General features: G+C 37.2%; 1 long non-coding RNA gene across 2 annotated transcripts in view; it reads left to right on the top strand.

Moving 5' to 3' along the window:
* The window catches only part of LOC119700173, a 55051-nt gene extending 34370 nt beyond the window's left edge, over positions 1 to 20681 (top strand). Inside the window, exons 4-7 of one of the 2 annotated variants that reach the window (XR_005256698.1) lie at positions 13353 to 13496; positions 15693 to 15888; positions 18214 to 18313; positions 19612 to 20681. This is a non-coding gene — a long non-coding RNA (uncharacterized LOC119700173). Of the gene's footprint in view, positions 1 to 13352; positions 15889 to 18213; positions 18314 to 19611 lie in introns of both variants that reach the window. The other variant, XR_005256697.1, reaches the window with a different exon arrangement.
* The last annotated feature ends 330 nt before the right edge of the window (positions 20682 to 21011 follow it).

Genomic DNA, 21011 nt, shown 5'->3' with positions numbered 1-21011 from the left:
TTTTCTTCTGATTCAACTCTCATCTTCCTCCTCCTCCCCATCCTAGCTTTACACAGGCTCAGGAATAAAACAGAAGGATCTATATATCAAATATTTACAAACAGGACTTTAGCTTACAGATGGAAAATAAAGATATTTCTGAAAATCTTTAGACTAATTTTTGCTTTATAGCTTGGATTCATAGCTGCCTAACTTGCTTAATCTTCTTTCTACACCAGCATCAGTGCTAGGAATTCAGTCTACTGTGACACCTTATTTCACAATGGTTGCAGTTGCTTCTGAATTTTCTTCCAGTGCCTCTTTCTGCCTTAGTGATAAATTTTAGGGAATGGATGAATTGCCGTGGAAAAAAAAAGTCAACTAGAAGGAGAAAAGCTGGATACTTTGCGGTGAATTCAGCTACCTCAACTGATGTGCAGTTTACTGGGCCTCAAGTGAAGCACTCTTCACCGGATGGTTACTAAAGAACTGCTCATGTTTTAGCCAGTTCAAGGGATTGCGCAGCAGCTGTTGACTTTGACTGAGAGGTTTCATTTATATCAAATGTCACCATGCAAATAACACATATTCTAAGAAGCCTCTGATTTGTAAGCAAATACAAAATTCGTCTTGCAAGAAAAATAAGAGCTTGTAAGACATGAAATCTTATTGACACAGATAACTGATGTAGCCACATATTGTTGGCTTAGATGTGTCTGTGAGATCTGGTCTTGTTTTAGAGTGTGTTCCCGGTGTGCCTTCCTAATCCTGTATTGGAGAAAAAGGGTTTGGTGGTTTTTTTATATCTTTTATAACAAGTTGTGCTAAACAGTTTGGGGGGGTTGCAACAGACCTAATTATACTATTGTGTTTTTAACGAGACAGAAAAATGGTATGTTGCATACAAGTAGTAATTACTGGAAGACTTAGAAGATATATTTGAAAAAAAGATCCACTGGTAATGGCTTAAAATATTGTAGCTGCTGCAGAGTTTGCTTTTAATGTTAGGTTGGGAATATATTCATACACAATACATCTAGTTACCAAGTTTGACTTAACTAGTAGTTGTCTTGCTTATGATGTTGAACAAACAAAACAAAGAAAAAAAAACTACTTTTTTTTACTTTTATTCTTGGTTTTGTTTGGTTGGTTTTTTCCTTCTTTTTAGAGGAATAATATTGTTGAGCTCTAAGAACTATAGGGTTTGAATGTGTTTTCTTGAGCTGGGTACTGCTGAAGCTGAATTTCACCATCCCTCTATCCACCTTTTTCAATGTGAAACACCTTTAGAAGATGAGGGGGGGAAATCTTAGTTTTACCAGAAGAGAATATTCTCCACAAATGTCTGCCTATCTAGAGGCACAGAGCAGCAGAAATCTGCTGCTTCCACAGTGATATCATCTTTTTCTTGAATAGTTATGGACCACAAGGACCACAGAATAAGGGAGGGAGTTTAGGCAGGTCCTGTTAAGAATAAATTGCCTTGTTTAGGCACTGTTTTTTGCTCAGGACCACTGGAAAGTGAGTGTCACCTTCTAGCTCAAAAAAAACTTTGTTTCTTTCTGGTAATATGATTCTAAATTGAGACCCTGCGTCTGTGCATGCATGGCCTGATCTCTTCTTAAGAGACAGAAATTTTTGGGTTTTCCTCAACAGCAGAAAACTCTGTAGTTGGTAATTGTTGCGTGGGGTGGGATGTTCCTGGTAATCTAGTGTGGTGAAGTGTTTTGAGTATTGACCATCTTTAACTGTGCTCAAATATATGTGAAAAAAGAGTGTATCTTCACATGTTACTTGAAGCATGACAATGCTTGAATCCAATGTCTCTGTTGGAAAAATAAGAATAATAAACATCAGAAAATTAGCTCTGTCCTGCCTTGTTTTTAGTGTCAGGCACAAATGAGAAACTGATAAGTCTTATAGTAAGATCTGGTACTTGAAAGAAGGTAAAACACAATTATTTCTCTTTCGTTTCGTTAGACAATCCTCAGGTCGTGAAACTAAAGACTAAGGCATGGAGGTTTGTGCTTGTTGGGAAAACAGTGTTTGGTGAAAGTCTTTCTCTCCCTTCAAGTATAAATTAACTAAAAGTTAGCTAACAAATGTATGCAATAAAGTTCCATTCAGATAGTATATAAAATATCTGTATTTAGTAATAATTTATACTGTGTAAATATTCCCAACAATTAACAAAGATATTAAAATCTCTTTCATTTAAGTATTATTTTGTATGTTCTTAGTTTGCTCACTCCAAGGCTTTCACTTCTATCTCCAGCAAACAGCCAGAATCAATAGGCACTGTAATATCATTGGATCTGCACTTCCAACACAGAGATTTACTGCTGCTCTGATATGATTATAGCAATAATGAGAGATCTGTGTGCTTCATGGTTGTGCAATTCATCCCTTTCATGGTTGATTTTGCCCTAATCCCGCTAAATGCTGGGCAATATTTGTAGGGAGTTACTGAGTGACTGGAAGGCAACAAGTTCAGTTACATGTAGCTCCATTTTGGAATTGATTTAGTTCTCTGGAGATATCAAGTGAAGCTTTGTTGAGGGTAGTACAGATCTCCTTTGAGGGTTAATTGCCTAGCACCATAGAAATTCTGAGTGGCATTGAATAGCTGTAAAATATCATACAAATTCTCTCAGCTTTAACAGTTTTTGCAACAATCATGGTACCTCCACAAGTTCAGCTGTAATACTTTGGAAATGAGGCCTGGTGCATTTTTTAAATTGTGTTGTAGAAGTCTACAAAGAAATATCATGTCTTCTTACCAAATGTTTGAATTTGATTTTAGAGGCTGTAGTTGCAAATCATCACAATTTGTGTGTCTGAGGTGTGGAGGACCTAAATCTGATTCTAGAACTAGATGTTTTCTCCACACTGTTGTAGCACACCGCTAATTTTTAAACTTCAGATACAAAGCAGTAAGGTAATATATATGAGTGAGGCTGAGAAGGAGAACTTGATCAAAACCTACATAGAAAGGTAGCTGCAGTTTATGACATTGAAAATAGCAAACAAAATGCCCAATTAAATAGGGTTGATCAAGATTTATTTCTTGAATCTGTTGGGGTTTTTAAATTAAAGTCACCACTGGAATATTAGGAAAGAATTTGAGCCTGTAGGTTCTAGTACCCACTGCCATTTTGATAAGTTCTCTGAGACTTGGGTTGGAATTACACACATTTGATTTGTTTAGTTTTTGTTTGGGTTTTTTGTGTTGGTTTGTTTGTTTTTCTTGCTGAGATCACTTGTGACAGAGACAAAATGTGTTCTTCAACATCCCTAACTGTTTTATAAAAAAAAAAAAAAGCTAGGTATTGCTTTCTTCCATGTATTTTGCAGCTGTGGATAACATGTTTTTCTTGTGAAAAATCATAGATCATAGGGCTGCTAAAATTCTAAGTCTTTACTGAGGAAATCCCAAAATCAATGTTTTGGGAAAATTAGGATCAAGGAGTGGATAGACATAAAAATTCTTATTGGGGAGAGGGTAGATGCAGTGAGGGAACATAATTATTACCCTTTTATCTCTAGAAAATTGTTAAATTTTTAAACAACTTGATGCATGCTTTGACTTCCTACGTATGTATTTTAGTAACATAGACTAGAAGCCCACACAGCTGCCTTTTACAATTAATTTTTGTAACTTCCCAATGAGTTTGTTGTTTTTCCCAACCAAAACCTATTTTGTTTCTTTGCCAGGAACTAAACAGATAATTCTTCAGACTAAACCTCTGTGGGTATACTGGAATAAAAACTGGCTTGGTTTAGATGGAAGTTGAACCATGCATTCCTCCTAGTCAGTGGGGACTTGATCTTTTTCTACAGCTGGTGTAATTTGTATGACTGTTTGAAGAAACCTATGATAAGACAATTTTGGATATAGGGAATCTGGAGTTCAGTGACTTACAAAGTCACTTGGCTTTCAAGATAAAATACAGCTTTAGACAGTAATCCTCATTTCAAGGCACTAAACCAGATGTGGAACACTGGATTTGTCTATAAGTGTTGCAAACATTTAATTGATGGGATGGGTAGCTTGTTCCAGCAGACCACAGTACCAGCTAGCACCTGCAGAGATTGGCATTGACATTTGTGTAGGGACAGGTAATAACACTGATTACATTTTGTACTCATATTCAAATACCATGCTATGCATAAAAATTTAAAAAGCTAAAACTCTCCCCAGGTCAAGTACCATTCTCTGTTAGTTCAGCTGTGTCCTTTTACAGGCTGTCTTTAATGCTTTCATTGGTTGTGTTCTTAAAAGGCAAACACTGCTCCCTTTGGAGGCAGTTTCATAATCAATAGACTTCATTACAGGCAATGTTTTCCCTCACTTTGTTCTTTTTATTAACCCTAGATGACTCTTGCAATCTCTCAGGAATCTAATCCCTAACTCTCTTTGGATCACTTCCATACTTCAGCCCCCACCCTTATCCCACATAGTTTGGAGATACCACACAATGCCTCCTAGCAAAAACCTTCAGGAATTAACTTCTCTTTGCACTGTTGAACAAAGAGTGCACTTAATTAGTCATCTGCTGTACTTGCCAAAACTATTGCTTTTTTTTTTTTTTTCCCTTAATGACTTTGTTTCCTATTCTCTTTTACTACCTGGTCCCATTAGGAACAAAAAATAATCTTTTTTATTTTTCCAAATGTTTGGAAGAACAGAATTGTTCACAAGACTAGGCTTGGAGGATGCAATAGACATACAGCTGTGAAAGATGTTAGATTTCCAATTGCATCCCTAACCAACTCTTGCAATGAGAGAGATACAAAGTTACACTGACACAATGTAGTGGAAGAGTAATTAACCTTTTTCTTTTATAGTCTTTGTTTGCACAATTTGATGGAATGGGTCCTTTTGCAAGGACAAGATTAACAGGAAGTGATCCAATATTGGTATGAAGTGAGAGATTTTGATTTTTTTCCTCAGCAGTGTAGGGAATGGGGCATGTATGTGAGGATTAGCTCAACCCAATATGTGTCAGTTTATGAATGATCTTTAAAAGGTGAATCCTGAAGTAGTTTGGCACAAAAGTGCTGTGAGGAAGGTGAACATTAAGCAATTTGCTTTTCAATTAGAATTTATTTATTACTTACATGGGCCAAAATGTTTACAGGAACACGCTGAAACTTTCGTTCTTTCTCTAACTTGCCTTAAAAGCATATCTCATTATAATCTTATTCATTACTTCTATTCTTTAATAGTATTTTTAAACCAGAAGCCAGTATGTCTTTTCAGATGGTGGGAAAGATGGTGTTTTCTGTGGTAAAAAAACAGCTAAAATTGGAAACTGAAATGGTTGAATGTTCACCAAGATTAAACAAATTATTAGCCTCTCTTTATTTAATAATTAGAATGTAAACATTGAAGCCTGTGAGAGATAAGAGTATGAGAAAATGAAAAAGCAGTTTTCTTTCATTCTGCTTCCTTCTGATCAGGACAGAAAATGGCATAAGCTATTTGTGGCCTGGCAGAGTAGGGGAAAAAAGCAGTAAAGAACACGAAAAATTATTGATGGTGTCTGAAATATTGCATAGTTGCCACAGACGCCACCTATCATGACATTTTTCAGAAGAGGCTAAACACCGGTCTTATTCAGCACTGCCAGACTGGGCCACACCCCATAAACTCTGCTGCTTATAATCAGATTCTGCAGTTTTTGACATAAAAGCAGTAGTACTTTTTGATTCTTGTAACTCTTTATATTGTTTCAAAAACAAAATATAATACTGCAGAGGAATTCAAATAAAGTCTCTCTGCTCACTCTGTATTCTGAAGTAGTCATATCCCAGGACCTGAAGGGATGATCAGCACAGGATTCTGTCTGTACTATTCAGTGCCCTGAGGTTATGAATATTTATTAAGAACCAAGCCTATTTCATAATTTACTGCTTTCTGAATGAACAGATAAAAGTCTAGGAGCATAACTATAGTTCATGTGATAAGGAGAATGATGGCTACCAAGTTTCTACTCTATTCCAAATTAACTCTCAATATTTCCTGCTAATTTCAGTTTTCCTCTTGCTTAGAAATATGGATAAGCCCTGTCTTGCTCAGCTATTTTTCTGAGTTTTTTTTTTTTTTAAATTTTCAATGGGCAGGAAAGGGAAAAGGTTAAGATACACCTTCATTGTGGGATTTAATGCTTTGACCATTATTCCAAAAGTCACTTGTGACTTTTCCTTCAAAGACCAATCTGCCTCCTCAGTGACTGAATTCAAAAGGTCATTCAAGATCCTGTAGTAAGTAAGCTGTGTGCATTGATCCAGTTCATAAACTCCTACAAATTATGATTCAGTGTGCATGCTCCCATGAAACACATGATTAATTGCATGGAAAGTTTTCACCCTGAAATTTGAACACTGCTGTGTGATGCAGGAAAGAACACTTTACATCTCTGTGGGCTAATAATTTATTTAAAACTTAGAGAAACATCTGTTTGAGGACAGCAGATGACCATGGCTCATCCAGCCATGGATCATCATCTAAAGCAGTTTATATTCCAAAAAAGAATATAAACCTTCAAGCTGTTCTGTGGATAAAGAACTGGCACCAGTTTTGGGTAGGTATCCCTCTTTCCTAATGTAGTCCTGGGAAGAACTTGAGCTTTTTAAATGGAGGGAAAAAAAAAAAGAAATGGGGAGGTTGATAGGAAGAAGTGTTTGTGCACAAACTGTCCTTCTGCTTGCTGATAGCAAAATTGAAGAAAAAGCTCTTGAAATACATGGGATTGAGTTACATGACTGAAAAACATCACAGCAGCTTTACAGTTCAGTACACAGAGTGAGAGACCATGGAATATGATCCAAAAACCTTAGCATGTTAGATTTTTTTATTTAAGATATTATTTGTATTAATATAAATATAAATTTATATGAAAATATAAATGTTATATATATGTGTGTGTATTTTATTTAATACCATTGGTTAACCTGCCTTTGTAAAAACCTTCTGTATGTTTAGAATTGCTAATGAATAGTTTTATTCTTTTCCCAGTCCCTTTATGTAAGGTTCCTTCAGAATAAGATTGATCCACACAATTCTGTTTTACTCAATGAGATTATAAAAACAAAAAGTAACCAGCCAAGCAACAGCAAAGAAAAAGGAAATAATGAATAGCTGGATAACTTTTACAGTGATCTAAGAAAATTCTGGTTGTTATGCAGAAGAGGTTTGTTTGTGAAACTGGAAATATATGTATGGGCATTAATAAATAAATCTATGTCTGAGACATATGTGGTGATCAGAAATATATTTGGCATAAAAATCGTAAATTGGAAGAACAATAAAATATTCTTTTCTCATCTGAATTGCAGGAACAAAGAAAGATGGTTTTGAGTTTTTTTTGTTTGTTTTCAACCCTCACCTTTTAGCCAGACTATTATTTTTCTAGACTGTTGTCTTGCGGGTGTAAACCAGAGTTCCAGAAGGGACAATTATGATTTATTTCTTGGCCCAGGCATTGGACTGTCACACAAGCCTGCTGGAGACTGCAGCTGATCCCTTATCCAAGGTTTATATCACTTCTAAGGCTGCATTCATTCTGGTCTAGTGGGAGCAAGGCACTCATCTGCAATCTCCTTCTTCAACAAGCACCTTCTCTAGACCATTTTAACAACTGTAGTATCAACTCTGTCCTTATAGCCCACCATTATAATTGAATGCTTCATTGTTCAAAGTGAGGTGATTAATATGCTAGTTGTAATGTTACAGCACTTCTGATTGCCTTGCTCATTGGTAGCTTGTTCTATTCCACCTGGTAGAGAAAGAGGAAAAAACTTCAAGCAGGCATGTTTTCAATCAAGCCATATCAGATTAAATAAATCCTGGTTTGAAGTTTATTTAATAGTCATCATCTTTGGTGACACTAGAAATGCAAACAAGTGCTCTGGTAAAGCTGATGAATGAGTCATGACTAGAAAGGTTTATTAGTTTGATGGGGTTTTTTGCAAGTATCAAGTATTTGTACTACTGGGACATTGTTTTGATATCTCTATGCAGTCTGAGTCCCTGGTAAACAGTCAGGCTGAGTTTTCAAAATATACATTAAAGAACAAAGAGGGCTACATGTAGGTATCTTACAGATCTATATCTCATCTCTCTGCTGTTTCCTTCTAACTCTTACTGACTACACTACTTCTTGCTGCATCAAGTGGTCTGTGCATATTTTTTTGGGAAATAGCTGAAAATAATTCCATAATTGCAAGCTTAGAATGTGCCATTCAACCCTCTGCCTTTTCTCTGTGTGTGCATTAAATTCCAATTTTCCTTTGAGCGCCAGAGTAATTTCTGTTGTCACTATGAGCAATGCATTAATTTCTCCCTTTAGATGAATCACTACACACTTTCACAGTAATGAGGGAAGGATATGAGTCTGTGCATCCACTAGGATTTGAAACCCCAGGATCTATATCAGTATAAGAGGGAAGAGGGTATGTTTCTGTGAGAGGGTAGAGCAGCAGGAGCTGCTATAATAGTTAAAAAGAAGTATTCATAACAGTGCTAGGTATAAGAGTGAAGCCAATAAAAAGCTGAGCCCTGGCTCTGGATGCAGAGAACCTGCACCTGACACAGGAATTTCTGCCAGCAGCACAATTTGGATTTCCTCTGGAGTCAGGAAGTTCAAGCAGCTGCAGAATGATTACCTTAAATGCACACACTCTAAGGTGGGGGCTACTGTTGGTTCTTTCTTTCAGGTGCATCCAAGTAGGAGAAGTCAGTATCTGGGCTTCTCTGTAGCCAAATTGTAGATCTGCCACAATTTACTGTACATTTTTCTGCTTTTAAGGTAAATGCTGAGACCAAGAACAGTGTACATACTTTGGAAAGTACTTGCACAATAATGTTAGTACTCCCCAGTGAATATTTTGTTGGCCTATGTAGTAGAGTATCTTTGATTTTTTTTTTTCTTCTTTTTTTCCTGATTTGTGGTGTGTTTTTTAGTTTTATTTAGGTTTTACACTCAAGAAATTATCCAGGCCAGTGGCTACTGCAGCTGCCAAGTCCACTCTGCCCTGACAGAGAAAAATGCAGAGCTCTTGAACTTTGTAGATTCAACTGTATCAAAGGAGCTGTCACAATACATGATTTTATATATAATGTATTAAAAGACAGCAAAATTTTTCTTCTTCTTTTGTCTTGCCATTACTAATTTTATCTGGTTTTATCAAGGAGTAGCAAAATATGAACCTGGAAAGTATTATCTACTGCTTCATTTGAAAAGATGCCTCCTTAGAAGAATACCTTGGAATTTTTTTGCAGTCTGTAAAACCTACAGAAAATCATAAATTTTATTTGGCAATCTTTTATTTGAACTGAAGGAAAGTAAAATAAATATCATTTAAATGGAAATAAAAAAGAGAGAAAATTGTGGTCTGATGGGGTTTAATGGAGAAAGCAGGCTAAAATGTTTGCTTTGGTTGAGCTAAAATAGATTTCCTGAGTGTTCCTAAACAGCTGTCTACTTGTGTTCCTTTCTGAGAATTTTTTGCCTTCCAGATTGGATAGTGCATATTTAAATGACTGTTTTAAAAAATGGAGCTGATTTAGAAATTTTTACCTTGAGCAGTCATAATTTGTTCCATTCTCTCTCATGTGCTTACCAGCTTCTTTTCTCTTTTTTAGCTCTTAGATGGCTAAGCTGCCAAATGTACATGCATAACACATCCTGTTTCTGTTTTTTTGACAGTTAAATTACACACAACTAATATTTTCGCAAATATTAGGTTTTAAAACCTAATGCATGCATCACCCCAGTCTAATATCTAAGTTAATTATATCATAAAGAGAAATTGGGCACAGGAAGTAAAATCCTTTTTTTATTTTGTAAGGCCATTTCATGTCTAAAAGCAATAAGCAACTATTCGGCCTTCTGGTATAGAAATGATGGCGCATCTTTTATTTCAGCTTTTGCTAGATTTTTAGTACATAAGTACATTAGCATTTATATGAGATTTTGACTTGTATTTCTTCCTATCTTGCAGTTCTCTTCTTCATGGCATGCTTTGGGCATCAGTTACAGTTCAGGATAAGAACTCTGGTTTATTGTGAGCATTCCTTTCACAATTATATTCTGCAGTAAAAGGCAACAGTCATGGCAATCAGTTTGAGGTAAAGATGGGTGTTAAAAACATTGCATGTCCATTTTTCTGGGGTGACCATAAACCTTTTGTCAGATTAGGAAGATGACTTTAGAACTGTCTTTTTTGAAATGGCATTGTCTTTTTGCTGGGAAAAAAATGTTTACAAATGCTTGTATTGAAACAAAACGAAGTACACAAACAGCTGAGCTTTGCATCTTCCCTTGCTACTACACCACCACAGAAAGTAGACCTCACACTATCAAAACAAGCAGGGAAAACCCCTCTGTTTTGGGGGACTGTGGGTTGTTTGTTTCTTGGTTTGTTGAAATTTTATTTTATTAAATGGAAGAGAAAGAGCAGAAAGAAACTGAGTTGCTGGTAGATGATGAGGTAGCTATGCTGTCCTGTTGCTGGCAAGGAACCAAGGAGTGTGCAGAGTTGGTGGCTGTAGCAAAGGATTTTACTTTTTAAATTGCCTTAAAACTAGGGTTATCTGGGGAGTTACTGCACCAGAATTGGTTGGTTTTAGACCTTTTATCTACAGGAGATCTGACCTGGTTAGGTTAAATTTCTAGGAAGCCTGGAAAAATCTTTATAGACAAGCTGTTCCAAACAGCCCAAATAAAAAACTGCCCTCATTTCTTAGAGGGAAGGATGATCATTTCTATGGTGAAAAATTTTAAATCTTGTACATTTTGAATTCAAATAGAGATGTAGAACTCCAAACTTATGTTCGTGCAAAAGCATTATGATTTTGCATCAGTTATGTTCTCTCTGTATAAATGGTTTTATATAAAATGACAATGTGAGAGTCCACAGCTCAATTTCATGTGTGTAGAATTGTGTCAACAGGATTTGGCAAATACTTGGATACATCCAAATATATGGTCTGTGCTTGCTTTAGTCTGATAACTGATAAAAGAGAGTCAGATCTGCTATAGTATAGATACAGCACTGAGATCCATAGAGCCAGACTTCTGCAGTATTAAAATAGGACCACATCCCATAGGAACAATGTTGATAGCTCATCCTTCATCTTGAGGGTACTGGAGCATATTTTGTAGTCAGTCTAAAAAATTGCTCTGTAAGGTTTGATGAGGATCCAGAATTTTTTCTGCTTTAAGGACCCTACAGGGCCAAACACATACACAGAAAAGGGATACTAACATCACATCTTTTGGACATCAGGCATTCAGTATTAAGCAGTGCAAAAATTGAGGCAGGGAAGACAGAGGAACAAGATTTTACTTCTGTATTTTTTCTAAAAGGATATTGTTTAATGTTACATAAGAACACAATACTAAAGGGAGTCTTAAGGCTGTGCAACTGGTGAAAGAGGGATCATTTTCCTCTGCATGTTCCCATTTCTTTCCTGTTTCTGTGTCTCTGAATATACCAGTGTCAATTTAGCCAGCTTGCGTGTTAAAAAGCATTTATTTTATTTTTCTAACTTGGTAAATGTGTTCTCTGCATTGAGAATCTAGATCTGTATGAAATAGGGAAATGAGTTCACATTGTCATGTTCCATCTAGAGTCTTAAGTAGTAAGGGGTGTTCAACGTATCCTGAACTATGGGGCATTAGCCGTAGCTGGCCAGCTCCTCTGTGCTTAGATGGCACCTTGGAAGTGCCCTGGTCTTCCTTGAAGGTCTGTGGTACCTGCATGGTAGGATCAGATCCCATGAGATAGAAGTAGGTAGCATCTGCTGAGGACTCGAGCCTTGACATCTGTTGAAGAATAGTGCTGTGGCAGGGAAAGCTGCACATGCATTCTGTTATAGATTAAGTGGTAAAATTGATTGAAGGCTTTTGACAGACCTGTTAAGGTGTCACTGCATGCTTCCATTCTACTGGAAAAAGTTCATGAATCTCACCAAGACACTGATCTGTTAGATTTCCTTCCTCGTTTGAAGTTTTGACTTATTCACGTTACTGCAGTCCGGATTTCCACTGATGTTACCTTGCAAGCAAGTAATTCCCAAAAGGTAACTGTAGGGGTGAATGAACATTGAAAGACATAACCTGTATAAATATGAACTCTTCAGCAGGTGACTAACAGGAAAATTCTAATCTAGTTTTTGGCCTGAATTGAGAACTCTTTCTGTTGAAGCTGATGAGGGACTGTGCTGCCATGTTCTCCTGCTGTCAGCTGTTGCAGTTTGTAGGACAGTGGTTGTAGGGGTGGTTTTGTAGACATTCCTTATCAGGTTTTCATTAGGAGAAGGTGTTACGGATGGATTTAAGTGTGCTATGTCATATCTTCAGATTTGCAGCATGACAAGTTCTAAATGAAATATAGTTGCTATAGGAGAACTAATATTTTTTACATATCTTTGTAATGTACTGCAACATTCCATTTTTTTATCAGCAAAGATAACCCAAGCAGTGCTAGAGATTGTGAACATGAGCAAGGAAAATTAATGGAAAGTTAATTTACCAGACATTTTGAAAGCAGAAGAATATGGTGGTGAGTGATGCAAATTTCTGCAGGATGCTACAGCATAAGTTATGCATTTTTCAAAAACCCAAATGCAGATCATTTATTTGGGGTCTCTCCTGTTAAAAGATTTGAAGGAAGATAAAAACTGATGGACAGCAGTACTTCTGCATAGTTAGCTCTGGACATATGCTGCAATTTCCTCAAGCCAATACACAAACCCACAGTTTTTAATCTTAGGCTTTGTATCAGAACAGACCTGGCAAATTCACTTTTTCCAGTTCTGATTCAGCATCTTCATTTGGAAAGTCTGCCTTGCTCATAATCTGAGTACATTATGGCTACATCCTATGCTATCCCAGTGTCTGTTTTTGTCAGTACAGTAACATAATGTACCAGCATCGATGTGTGTAGTTGAGGATGAGGATACTCAGGCAAGGTAGAGGCCTAAGAGGTAGGCTTTTTTGTGCATATTATTGCATATGCCACTCCATCCCCCACAACATGCACAACTATTTTTTCTGTAAGGAAGGTAGTAGAAGAAAATGTCTAAATCTGCATTTAAATTTACAATTGCATAGGAGATGCATATATCAGAGATGTTTATTAGCAGTAACCAGCTCTTGTTAAACTTGTTAAATCAAAGCTCTGCAGTCTCTGAAGTCAGTTTGCCCATGCCCCTGCTACCCTCCCTGGAGCCTAGCTACCTGTCCCAGTCTTGCTTGGGACAGTTTTCTCTGCTGGAGTTATAACTTTAACCACATCCACTGAATTCGGACATATGAGGGAGTTCTTTTTTTTCTCAAATCCTACTGCTTTCCATTCTGTAGAGTGTACTTGCCATCTGGAGTGAAACAGAAAAGCCATAGCAGTTGGCTGCTGGATGCGTAGCCAAAAGAAAAGGAATTTGTAAGTAATTGTGTCTGAAATCTGTTAACTAGAGAGAATAAATGGATAATGAAGAATACAGGAAGGTAAGTGATTGTTGAAGCTTGTAAATGTATAGGAAGTGTCAAGTGATATAACATATACACTGAAGGAGAAACTGTATGAACAAAGCCCATTTGAGAAGCTTTGTACCTTTTGCCACTCACAGAAGTAAGAATAATTTTGTGTAGAGTACAAAGAATGCTCCAGAGCTCTTCACTTATGCTGCACAGTTCAGTCCCACCTGAATTCTGTTTGACACAGTTCAACCATAGAGACCTGACATTTGGTGTTTCTAAGTCCTGAAGCACATTGCAGGTCTGTGGAGGAAGAGCTGCCTTAAAAAAAAGAAAAATATAGATAACCTAGAAAAGTATTGTATTCTATTCTAATATTTAGGTGATCATCAGATAAAGGGCTTTTTATTCAGAAACGTTAGAGATTCTACTACTTCTATCTACTTAAAAATGGAGAGAAAATGGAGAAAAAACAACTAACAGAACAACCTATTGTTATGTAACATGTTATCATGCAAGTAAGTTAGACTTGGGCAAAAAATAATTACTACAAAAGATGTAAATAAGCATTGTCTGTTTGAGTCCTGTCCTGAGCTGCCTTAGCTGATTCATAAAACACAAATGTAACCATGGAATTGATTATTTGCTGCACATTTAGGTAACATTGATACAATAACTGGTCACCAAAATTACTTTTCCTTCCTTTTGCTAATGATTTTTATATCACTTGGTGTAGTTGTGTCTGTATATTACTGTGCCTTGTGCTTTAGGACATCCTGGATGTACCAAAGAAATGCTGACAAATCAGATCATTCAACTGTAAAGTTCTCCTTGTGATCCCTACTTCTCTGTTATGGCTCACATTATCACAGTACCTCTAATTCAAGATCTCACATTTTTATAGAGGGGAGTAAGAAATATTGCTTAAATTATATAACCCAAGGAAAGCAGGGAAGGAAAATTAGCATGGGATAAAGCAGGATCTAAGGCACACAACCACAAGTGCTAATTATTTTGGTATAGATAGCAGGTAGGCATGGGCTAAGGTGGACCTCACAAGGTAACTAAGAGGACAGCTACCGAATTGTTGCTAAATGCATCAAAAAGTTTTAAAGTAAAGACATATTTGCAAAAGTCCAACAGCTTTTTTTTTTTTTTCTTCCCCTTCCCCAACCCCTTTCAGGTAAGAGGAGAAAGGAAAATACCATCCAAGTGAAATAGTTCCATCATATCTGTAATACAAAGAGAGAAAAGAGGATTTTTATAGTTTTCCATTTTAAAGCATTTTTATGGATTAGAGTACCAGCAGATCTCTTGTTAGCTGTGTTTTGTGCCAAAAGCTTATAAAGTCAGTACCAAATAACTAACGGAATATAATTTCAGTGTGTGCTATTAAATGTGAATAAGTGTGCATTGAGGATAGCTCAAAACTAAATTTCACCAATGTTAATAAGAGTTTATAGAAAATAGAAATAGAAACAACACTAGATAAAGGAATATATCCTAGGATACGAAGGCTTGTAATGAGACAGTGCTGGAAATGCAGCATTTTCCTCTTTTCTTTCATTGATCTCACAAAAGCATTGTATATGGTAAGTTGCTGTGCTCTTTGCAGCCTCACAGAAAATCCGTCTCTGTTTAAGCCGTTTGCAGTGGGCTTCAGACCTGCTTTATATGAGTACCAAATGAAGCTCAACAGACTGATACTTTCCATAGGATGACTCAAAGAATCCATCTTGTAACTAGTCTTGTTCATGCTGTTCAGGACAGTGAGGTACATGATTGCTGTGACCTTCAAATGAGCATTTGGATTTTTGAAATTCATGAGTGTTGCTTATTCTCTCCAATTAGTCTAAAAAAGCTAAATGGACAAGTTAAGAATTTTTGCTTATAACCACACATAGGTTTTCCACTCCAATTTCTAATTTACAAGTGCTGGAACAGAAATTTATTCTTCTCCAGACAGCTTTTAATTTGGCTGTCAGATGAAAAATTAGGGCTGCTAGAGGGAACAACAAAAAAGAGTGTCTGTTGACCCTGTAAACTGAACTCCTTGTCTGAAAGCTGCTTGTTTTTTGGTATTTGCTGAGTAATAATGAATGCCTACCAAGAGATGGACCCAGAAAAAAAAAAGGTACTCCTGACAGGCACTTTCAAGAAAGCAGTAGTCTGCCATCAGGCTCCCCATCAGGTGCATTAAGGATTTGAGCTTCATGTCTCCTGCAGGATAACTCTTTGGGAGCTGGACAGAAGATAAATCTGTGGACTGGAGTTCTGCTATGGAAACAACAGCTTTCCCCTCTCTGGAGAGCATTGTGCAATGAATTGATCAGTGGTAATGTTCAGACTTCGTGTTCACCAAGGTGTTACTGACTAAAGTCCAGCTGTGAGAGACCAGAGAAATTGTCCATTTGAACTGAATGTGAGTGCTCAGTTCCTGTGCAGGGAGGTCAAATGAGTCAGTGGGAAGCAGGGTTACTGCCAAAGGGGTTCAGGAGCTGTAAATGTGCTCCTGATTGCTTGCAACACAGCACAAGACTCTTCAAGATGCCAACTATGTGTAACAGTGCGAGCAGCCTGGCTTTTCAAGGGATCGCATGGGTCTATCCAAAGTCTTTTATTGGAAAATCATTCAAGTCAAAGGATGCACCCAGCAGCAGGAATGCCTTGGCCTACAGACTGAATGGCAACGTAGGTTATTTAATGCCTGTGTAGTCACCAAACCTTGATTCACCATTGCCTCAAAATGCTCTTATCCTCAGCTTTAAGAATTTTCATCTAGTAACATCAAGAATTATATTAACTATTATATTGTCCCGAATTTTAAACTTGCATCAAATTGTAAATAATAAGCTTTTGACTACTTGAGTCAGAGGTGAACATGTGAAAACCACATTTGCTTACAGTCTAACTAGGATTAAAATTTTATTCTCCCTCATGAAATCTCCCCAGAAATTTCAGGGTTTGGAGGGAAATGTGAAAATTAGGTGTGAAATTACACAAGGTTCTCTGGTAGATGTGTGTGCGGCTTTTTGTGAGAGTTTAGTGACATAAATTAACTTTGTTTTTCCTTTCAGGACAACACGGCACATGCTTATTTTATTATGGTAATTGGCAATGTAAATAATAGACTGAAACTGATAGTGAATGTAAATGTGTGTTAAGATCAAACTGTGCAAGACAGAAGTTTGTTTTTATGTGGATAGTTGTCTGCAGCAGAGGAACAGTATGAGGTGATTCAATAGCATCAGTGTTTTGAAGTGTTATAGCTGAATCTACCAAAATTACTTCTGTCTGAGACCTAGGTCCCATAATTATTATTGTCTGTAAGTCCTGAGACAGTTCTTTTATACCTTAGACTTTTTTTCCCTGAGTTTACAGCTAAAAGCAACTTAAGTTTTGCAGGGCTCTCTGTATCTAACAGAATGAGACTAAAATTCTCCAATTATGTATTCATTAATATATTGTATTATGAACATGAAAGATGCCCAGCATTGTTCAAAAAGGAGAAAAAGTTAGACTCTCTGCCTTCAAGTGCTTACAATCTTTGGGCCTTATCCCTCCTGAAGCAGAGTTCTGCACTTGCCTGTAAAAGGTGCAGGACTCAATTCTAAATCATCCTAAAAAAGTTTAAGGCTCTATTCAATAAATGTACTTTTGCTAAGGAGCTGAAGAAAAAGCCACCAGTCTAACTTATTCCATATAACCAAGAGGGTGATTAAATGCTCCAAATATGCAGAAGTCAAATGTCCCATTTCTGCTTTAAATCTTTTCCTTTTATAGGCTGTGGGTTATACTCCCTGCTTTGAAAACCTGTGCTGTTTGGGAATGAGAATGTATTTACAGTTTTAAAAACTTGCAACTAATCTTGGATGAATAGTCTGAATTAACCTTTGGCAGAGAAATCGTAATTTCTAAGCCAACACATAACTGTATTTTGCATTAGTTTAGGAATATTGGGTACTTTGAGGGGTTAAGAATGAAATATTTTCCATGATTCATATCTCTTTTAGCTTCAAAAGTCAACAACTCGATTCCAGTATAGCCAAAAGGGGTTTTCAGTCCAAAATGTCTCATTGCTTGCAATTAATTTGGGCTCTTGCAATTAGGGTTTTGTATCCCAATGCATTAATGCATGAAAACAGCTGCACAATGAGTAGTGCCACATGTTTGAACTAAAAATAATCTGTGTACATTGTTGCTGTGCAAACAGTTGTACATTTTGGTCACTGAAAATAATCTCTGTGTTAGAACAGAGACGCACACGAGATGCAAATTGTACAACTGAGAGGGGGCAATTGTTTGTGCCTGCTTGTGCCACTTACCCACGCCCTCTCCCTTTTCGGCTTAGCAAGTATGCTGAATCCTGTTTAAATCCATGGTAAAGTACATCAAAACTTTTAGTGATCAATATACTTAGGCAAATGGAAACAACTTTATTTTCCATGAAATAAGGATTTTGGAGCTTAAACAACTGACATGGTGCTTTAGGGAGGGGGGGGAAAAGGCTGTACTAGTTTAAAATGAATTCTGTCTTGCAGATGTATCCATGGGAGAGGGTAAAAAAGACCCTCAGCTGAAAATGGCATGCTTTCCAACTTTCTGTGCTCAATCCTTCTTCCACTATGCTGGTTTTGGTTGAAGTAGAGTTAATTTTTTTTACGGTGTCTAGTACAGGGCTATGTTTTGGATTTCTGCTGAACACAGAGTTGATAATACAGAGATGTTTTTTGTCACTGCTGAACAGGGCTTACGCAGAGCCAACGCCTTTCCTGCTTTTTGTACTGCCATGATGGCAAAGACCTTGGGGGAGCATCAGAGGTTCAGAGGGGACACAGCTAGGACAGGTAAGCCCAACACACCGACGGGGTATTCTAGACCGTATAGCATCATGCTCAATATGTAAAGTGAAGGGAAGAAGGAGGAAGGGGGGACATTTGGAGTGATGGCATTTGTCCTCCCAAGTAACCACTGTGTGTGAGGGGGCCTGCTCTCCTGGAGATGGCTGGACACCTGCCTGCCCATGGGAAGCAGTGAAGTCATTCCTTGTTTTGCTTTGCTTGTGTGTGCTGCTTTTGTTTTCCCTATGAAACTCTATCTTAACCCACTAGTTCTCTGGCTTTTACCCTTTCAATTCCCTCTCCAGTCCCACTGGTTGGGAGGTGAGTGAGTCTCTGAGTGTCGCCTGATTGCTGACTGGGGTTAACCACAACATCTGCTTACTGGTCAGTGTTTTGTGGCACCATTGAAGAGTCTTTGCCTTTCAAGAAACTCCAGAAAATTTATTCTGGTCCTCATCGTCTTAACATTCATGAGTGGCTTGCCAGTGGGTGACTCCTTTATCCAAAGTAATAGTAGCCTTTGGGTCTCAAAAGCACTTACTTCTCCTTCCAGCCTTGCACTTTAATCTCTGCTCCCCATTCCAATGTAAATTACACAGAGGAATAGATTATGTATTTTGTTGCAGTTCTGTGGCTTACATCTTACACTATGTACACTAGTGGGTGTCCAGTGCAATACTGCACTAGACCAGAGCCTGAGTCATCACAGGTGCTGGGAACTGCTGGCAAAGTGCACCATAATGAAGGAGACCATACCATGTTCCATTGGAGGATGCCAGCTACCACTGCTTTGTTGGTAATAACATCTTCAGCATGTTGTTTGTCTTTGTTTTCCAAGCTTCAGTACAGTGCAATGTGCTTGACTGCCAAGAGCCATAACTGACAGACTTTGGCTGCTGCCTTTCAGCATGGACCCCTGTCTCCAGTCAAACAGCTTGGATTATAAATTTCCAGTGGAAATTATGAAACTCCATTCCTGCAAGTAATTTCATGATCTTGTTTGCTGGGGTGCAGTTGCAGGTGGCTGTTGGTCACCAAGCAAAATCTAAACCATCTGTGTGTGGCCTGTCTGAGCACAACAGAATGGCAATACTGGTGAAAAAACATGCTTAGTTATAGTACTAGCACATAATTTATTACAGAGAATAAGATAATTATGGTTTATAAACTAGATGCTTTTAACGCTTTGCCTGTCATTAGATAAATATCTGATGTTTTCAATAGTTCTCTTATGTCTGTTAAGTTAATGACACTATATTATCAAGCTGATTCATGCACTTTCTGGTTTTCTTTCTTCCAAAAAGGCAGCATCAACTGAATACTGACAGTGGAGAAAGAGGGACTGGGATCCCGCAGCTGAGCACACAAGAAATGCAGCACAGAAACAGAGAAGTGTTTAGTTTCCCACTCAGAAGGAGTCAAGAGAGGAAGTTTTTAAGTCCAGAGTGTTGGTTATCAAGAGACTTTGATTTGTGGATAAAGGAAGTGATTGCTATTGCATCAGTTCCTGAGAGAAAGGGAAACAAAAAGGGGTATATTCCCTATAATTAGGATTACAGCTAAACCTGGTTGTAAATTACTTCTAAAGGTAAAAACCTTGAGTATTTGGGCTAGAAAAAATGATGGGATTTGAGTACGTCTTTCTCTTATTTCAGACATGATCTCTGCTTTTAACTCTGTGTTCATTTGTTCCTTTAATTTTTTCCCTCTATTTTTTTTTCCCTTTTGAGTGTGATACAAGAGTAATGTGTGCTTTTGGAAGGACTTGCATTGTGCAAGGGTTTCCACTCCATGTTGGCAGACAAGTAAATGGGGTTCTGGCATCTCATTTGTGCTCATTTGGGGTTGTTTACTGACAGTAGAAAAACAAAAAAATAAACAAAAGCTATGAGATAGCAAATTTTTTACTTGTACTTTTGCCAAGTACTTGTGTACTCTCTTTGTGCCAGGATTTTCAGTAACGATGGCATTAAACTATATTCTCTTCTCCCTTTGGCCATAACAACTAAGCTCATTTATTTTTATTTAAATTGGCTATTTTAGAAATGCTCTTATCAGTTAAACCAGCTTCTCTTTTCTAGAATAATAATATGGTTTTGTGATTAAATCAAAAGGTCATACTGCAAAAAAGATCTTGTAATGTAGAGCTAAAGAAAATGATGTATTAATTTCATAATGTATTGAAGATTACTCTGTTTCTCCCTCTCTTTACCATAGAAGTTTGTTTGGACAAATTTCAAGGTTCTGAACTATGGATTTTTTTTTTTTTTTGAGAGGCTTAAAGACCCTATAAATCTAGCATTCCTTTACCTGAGTTTTGTTCTCAAACTTTAATTTATAGACCATGAAAAAAGGAACTAAAATATTTGTAAATATAGGAGAAAAATAAAAGGATTCTTCAAGGACACCTAGATTTCGGATTGTATGCCTTCCAAAAAAATAAGTGGCAGCTTATTAACCCAAGAGAATTCCTCTGTTGATTTAAGTAGGAGTTTTAAGAGCCAGCCCTAGACTTCAGAGCCTATCTTCAAGACCATGTACACTGCAGGGAGTACTCCAGAGGATTTCATGACAAAAATGGAATCCAAACATTTACAAATTGTCTGTTTCAAAGCAGACACCTAAAGGAGTCCAGTTAATAAACTGTCAGCATTTTTTTTTCTTTTGCATCTAATCCTTCTCTTCATTTAGTTCTTGGTGTCTT

Source organism: Motacilla alba, chromosome 4 (genome assembly GCF_015832195.1).
Source record: "Motacilla alba alba isolate MOTALB_02 chromosome 4, Motacilla_alba_V1.0_pri, whole genome shotgun sequence".
Lineage (NCBI taxonomy): Eukaryota > Metazoa > Chordata > Aves > Passeriformes > Motacillidae > Motacilla > Motacilla alba.
This window is presented reverse-complemented; position numbering and strand designations above follow the sequence as displayed.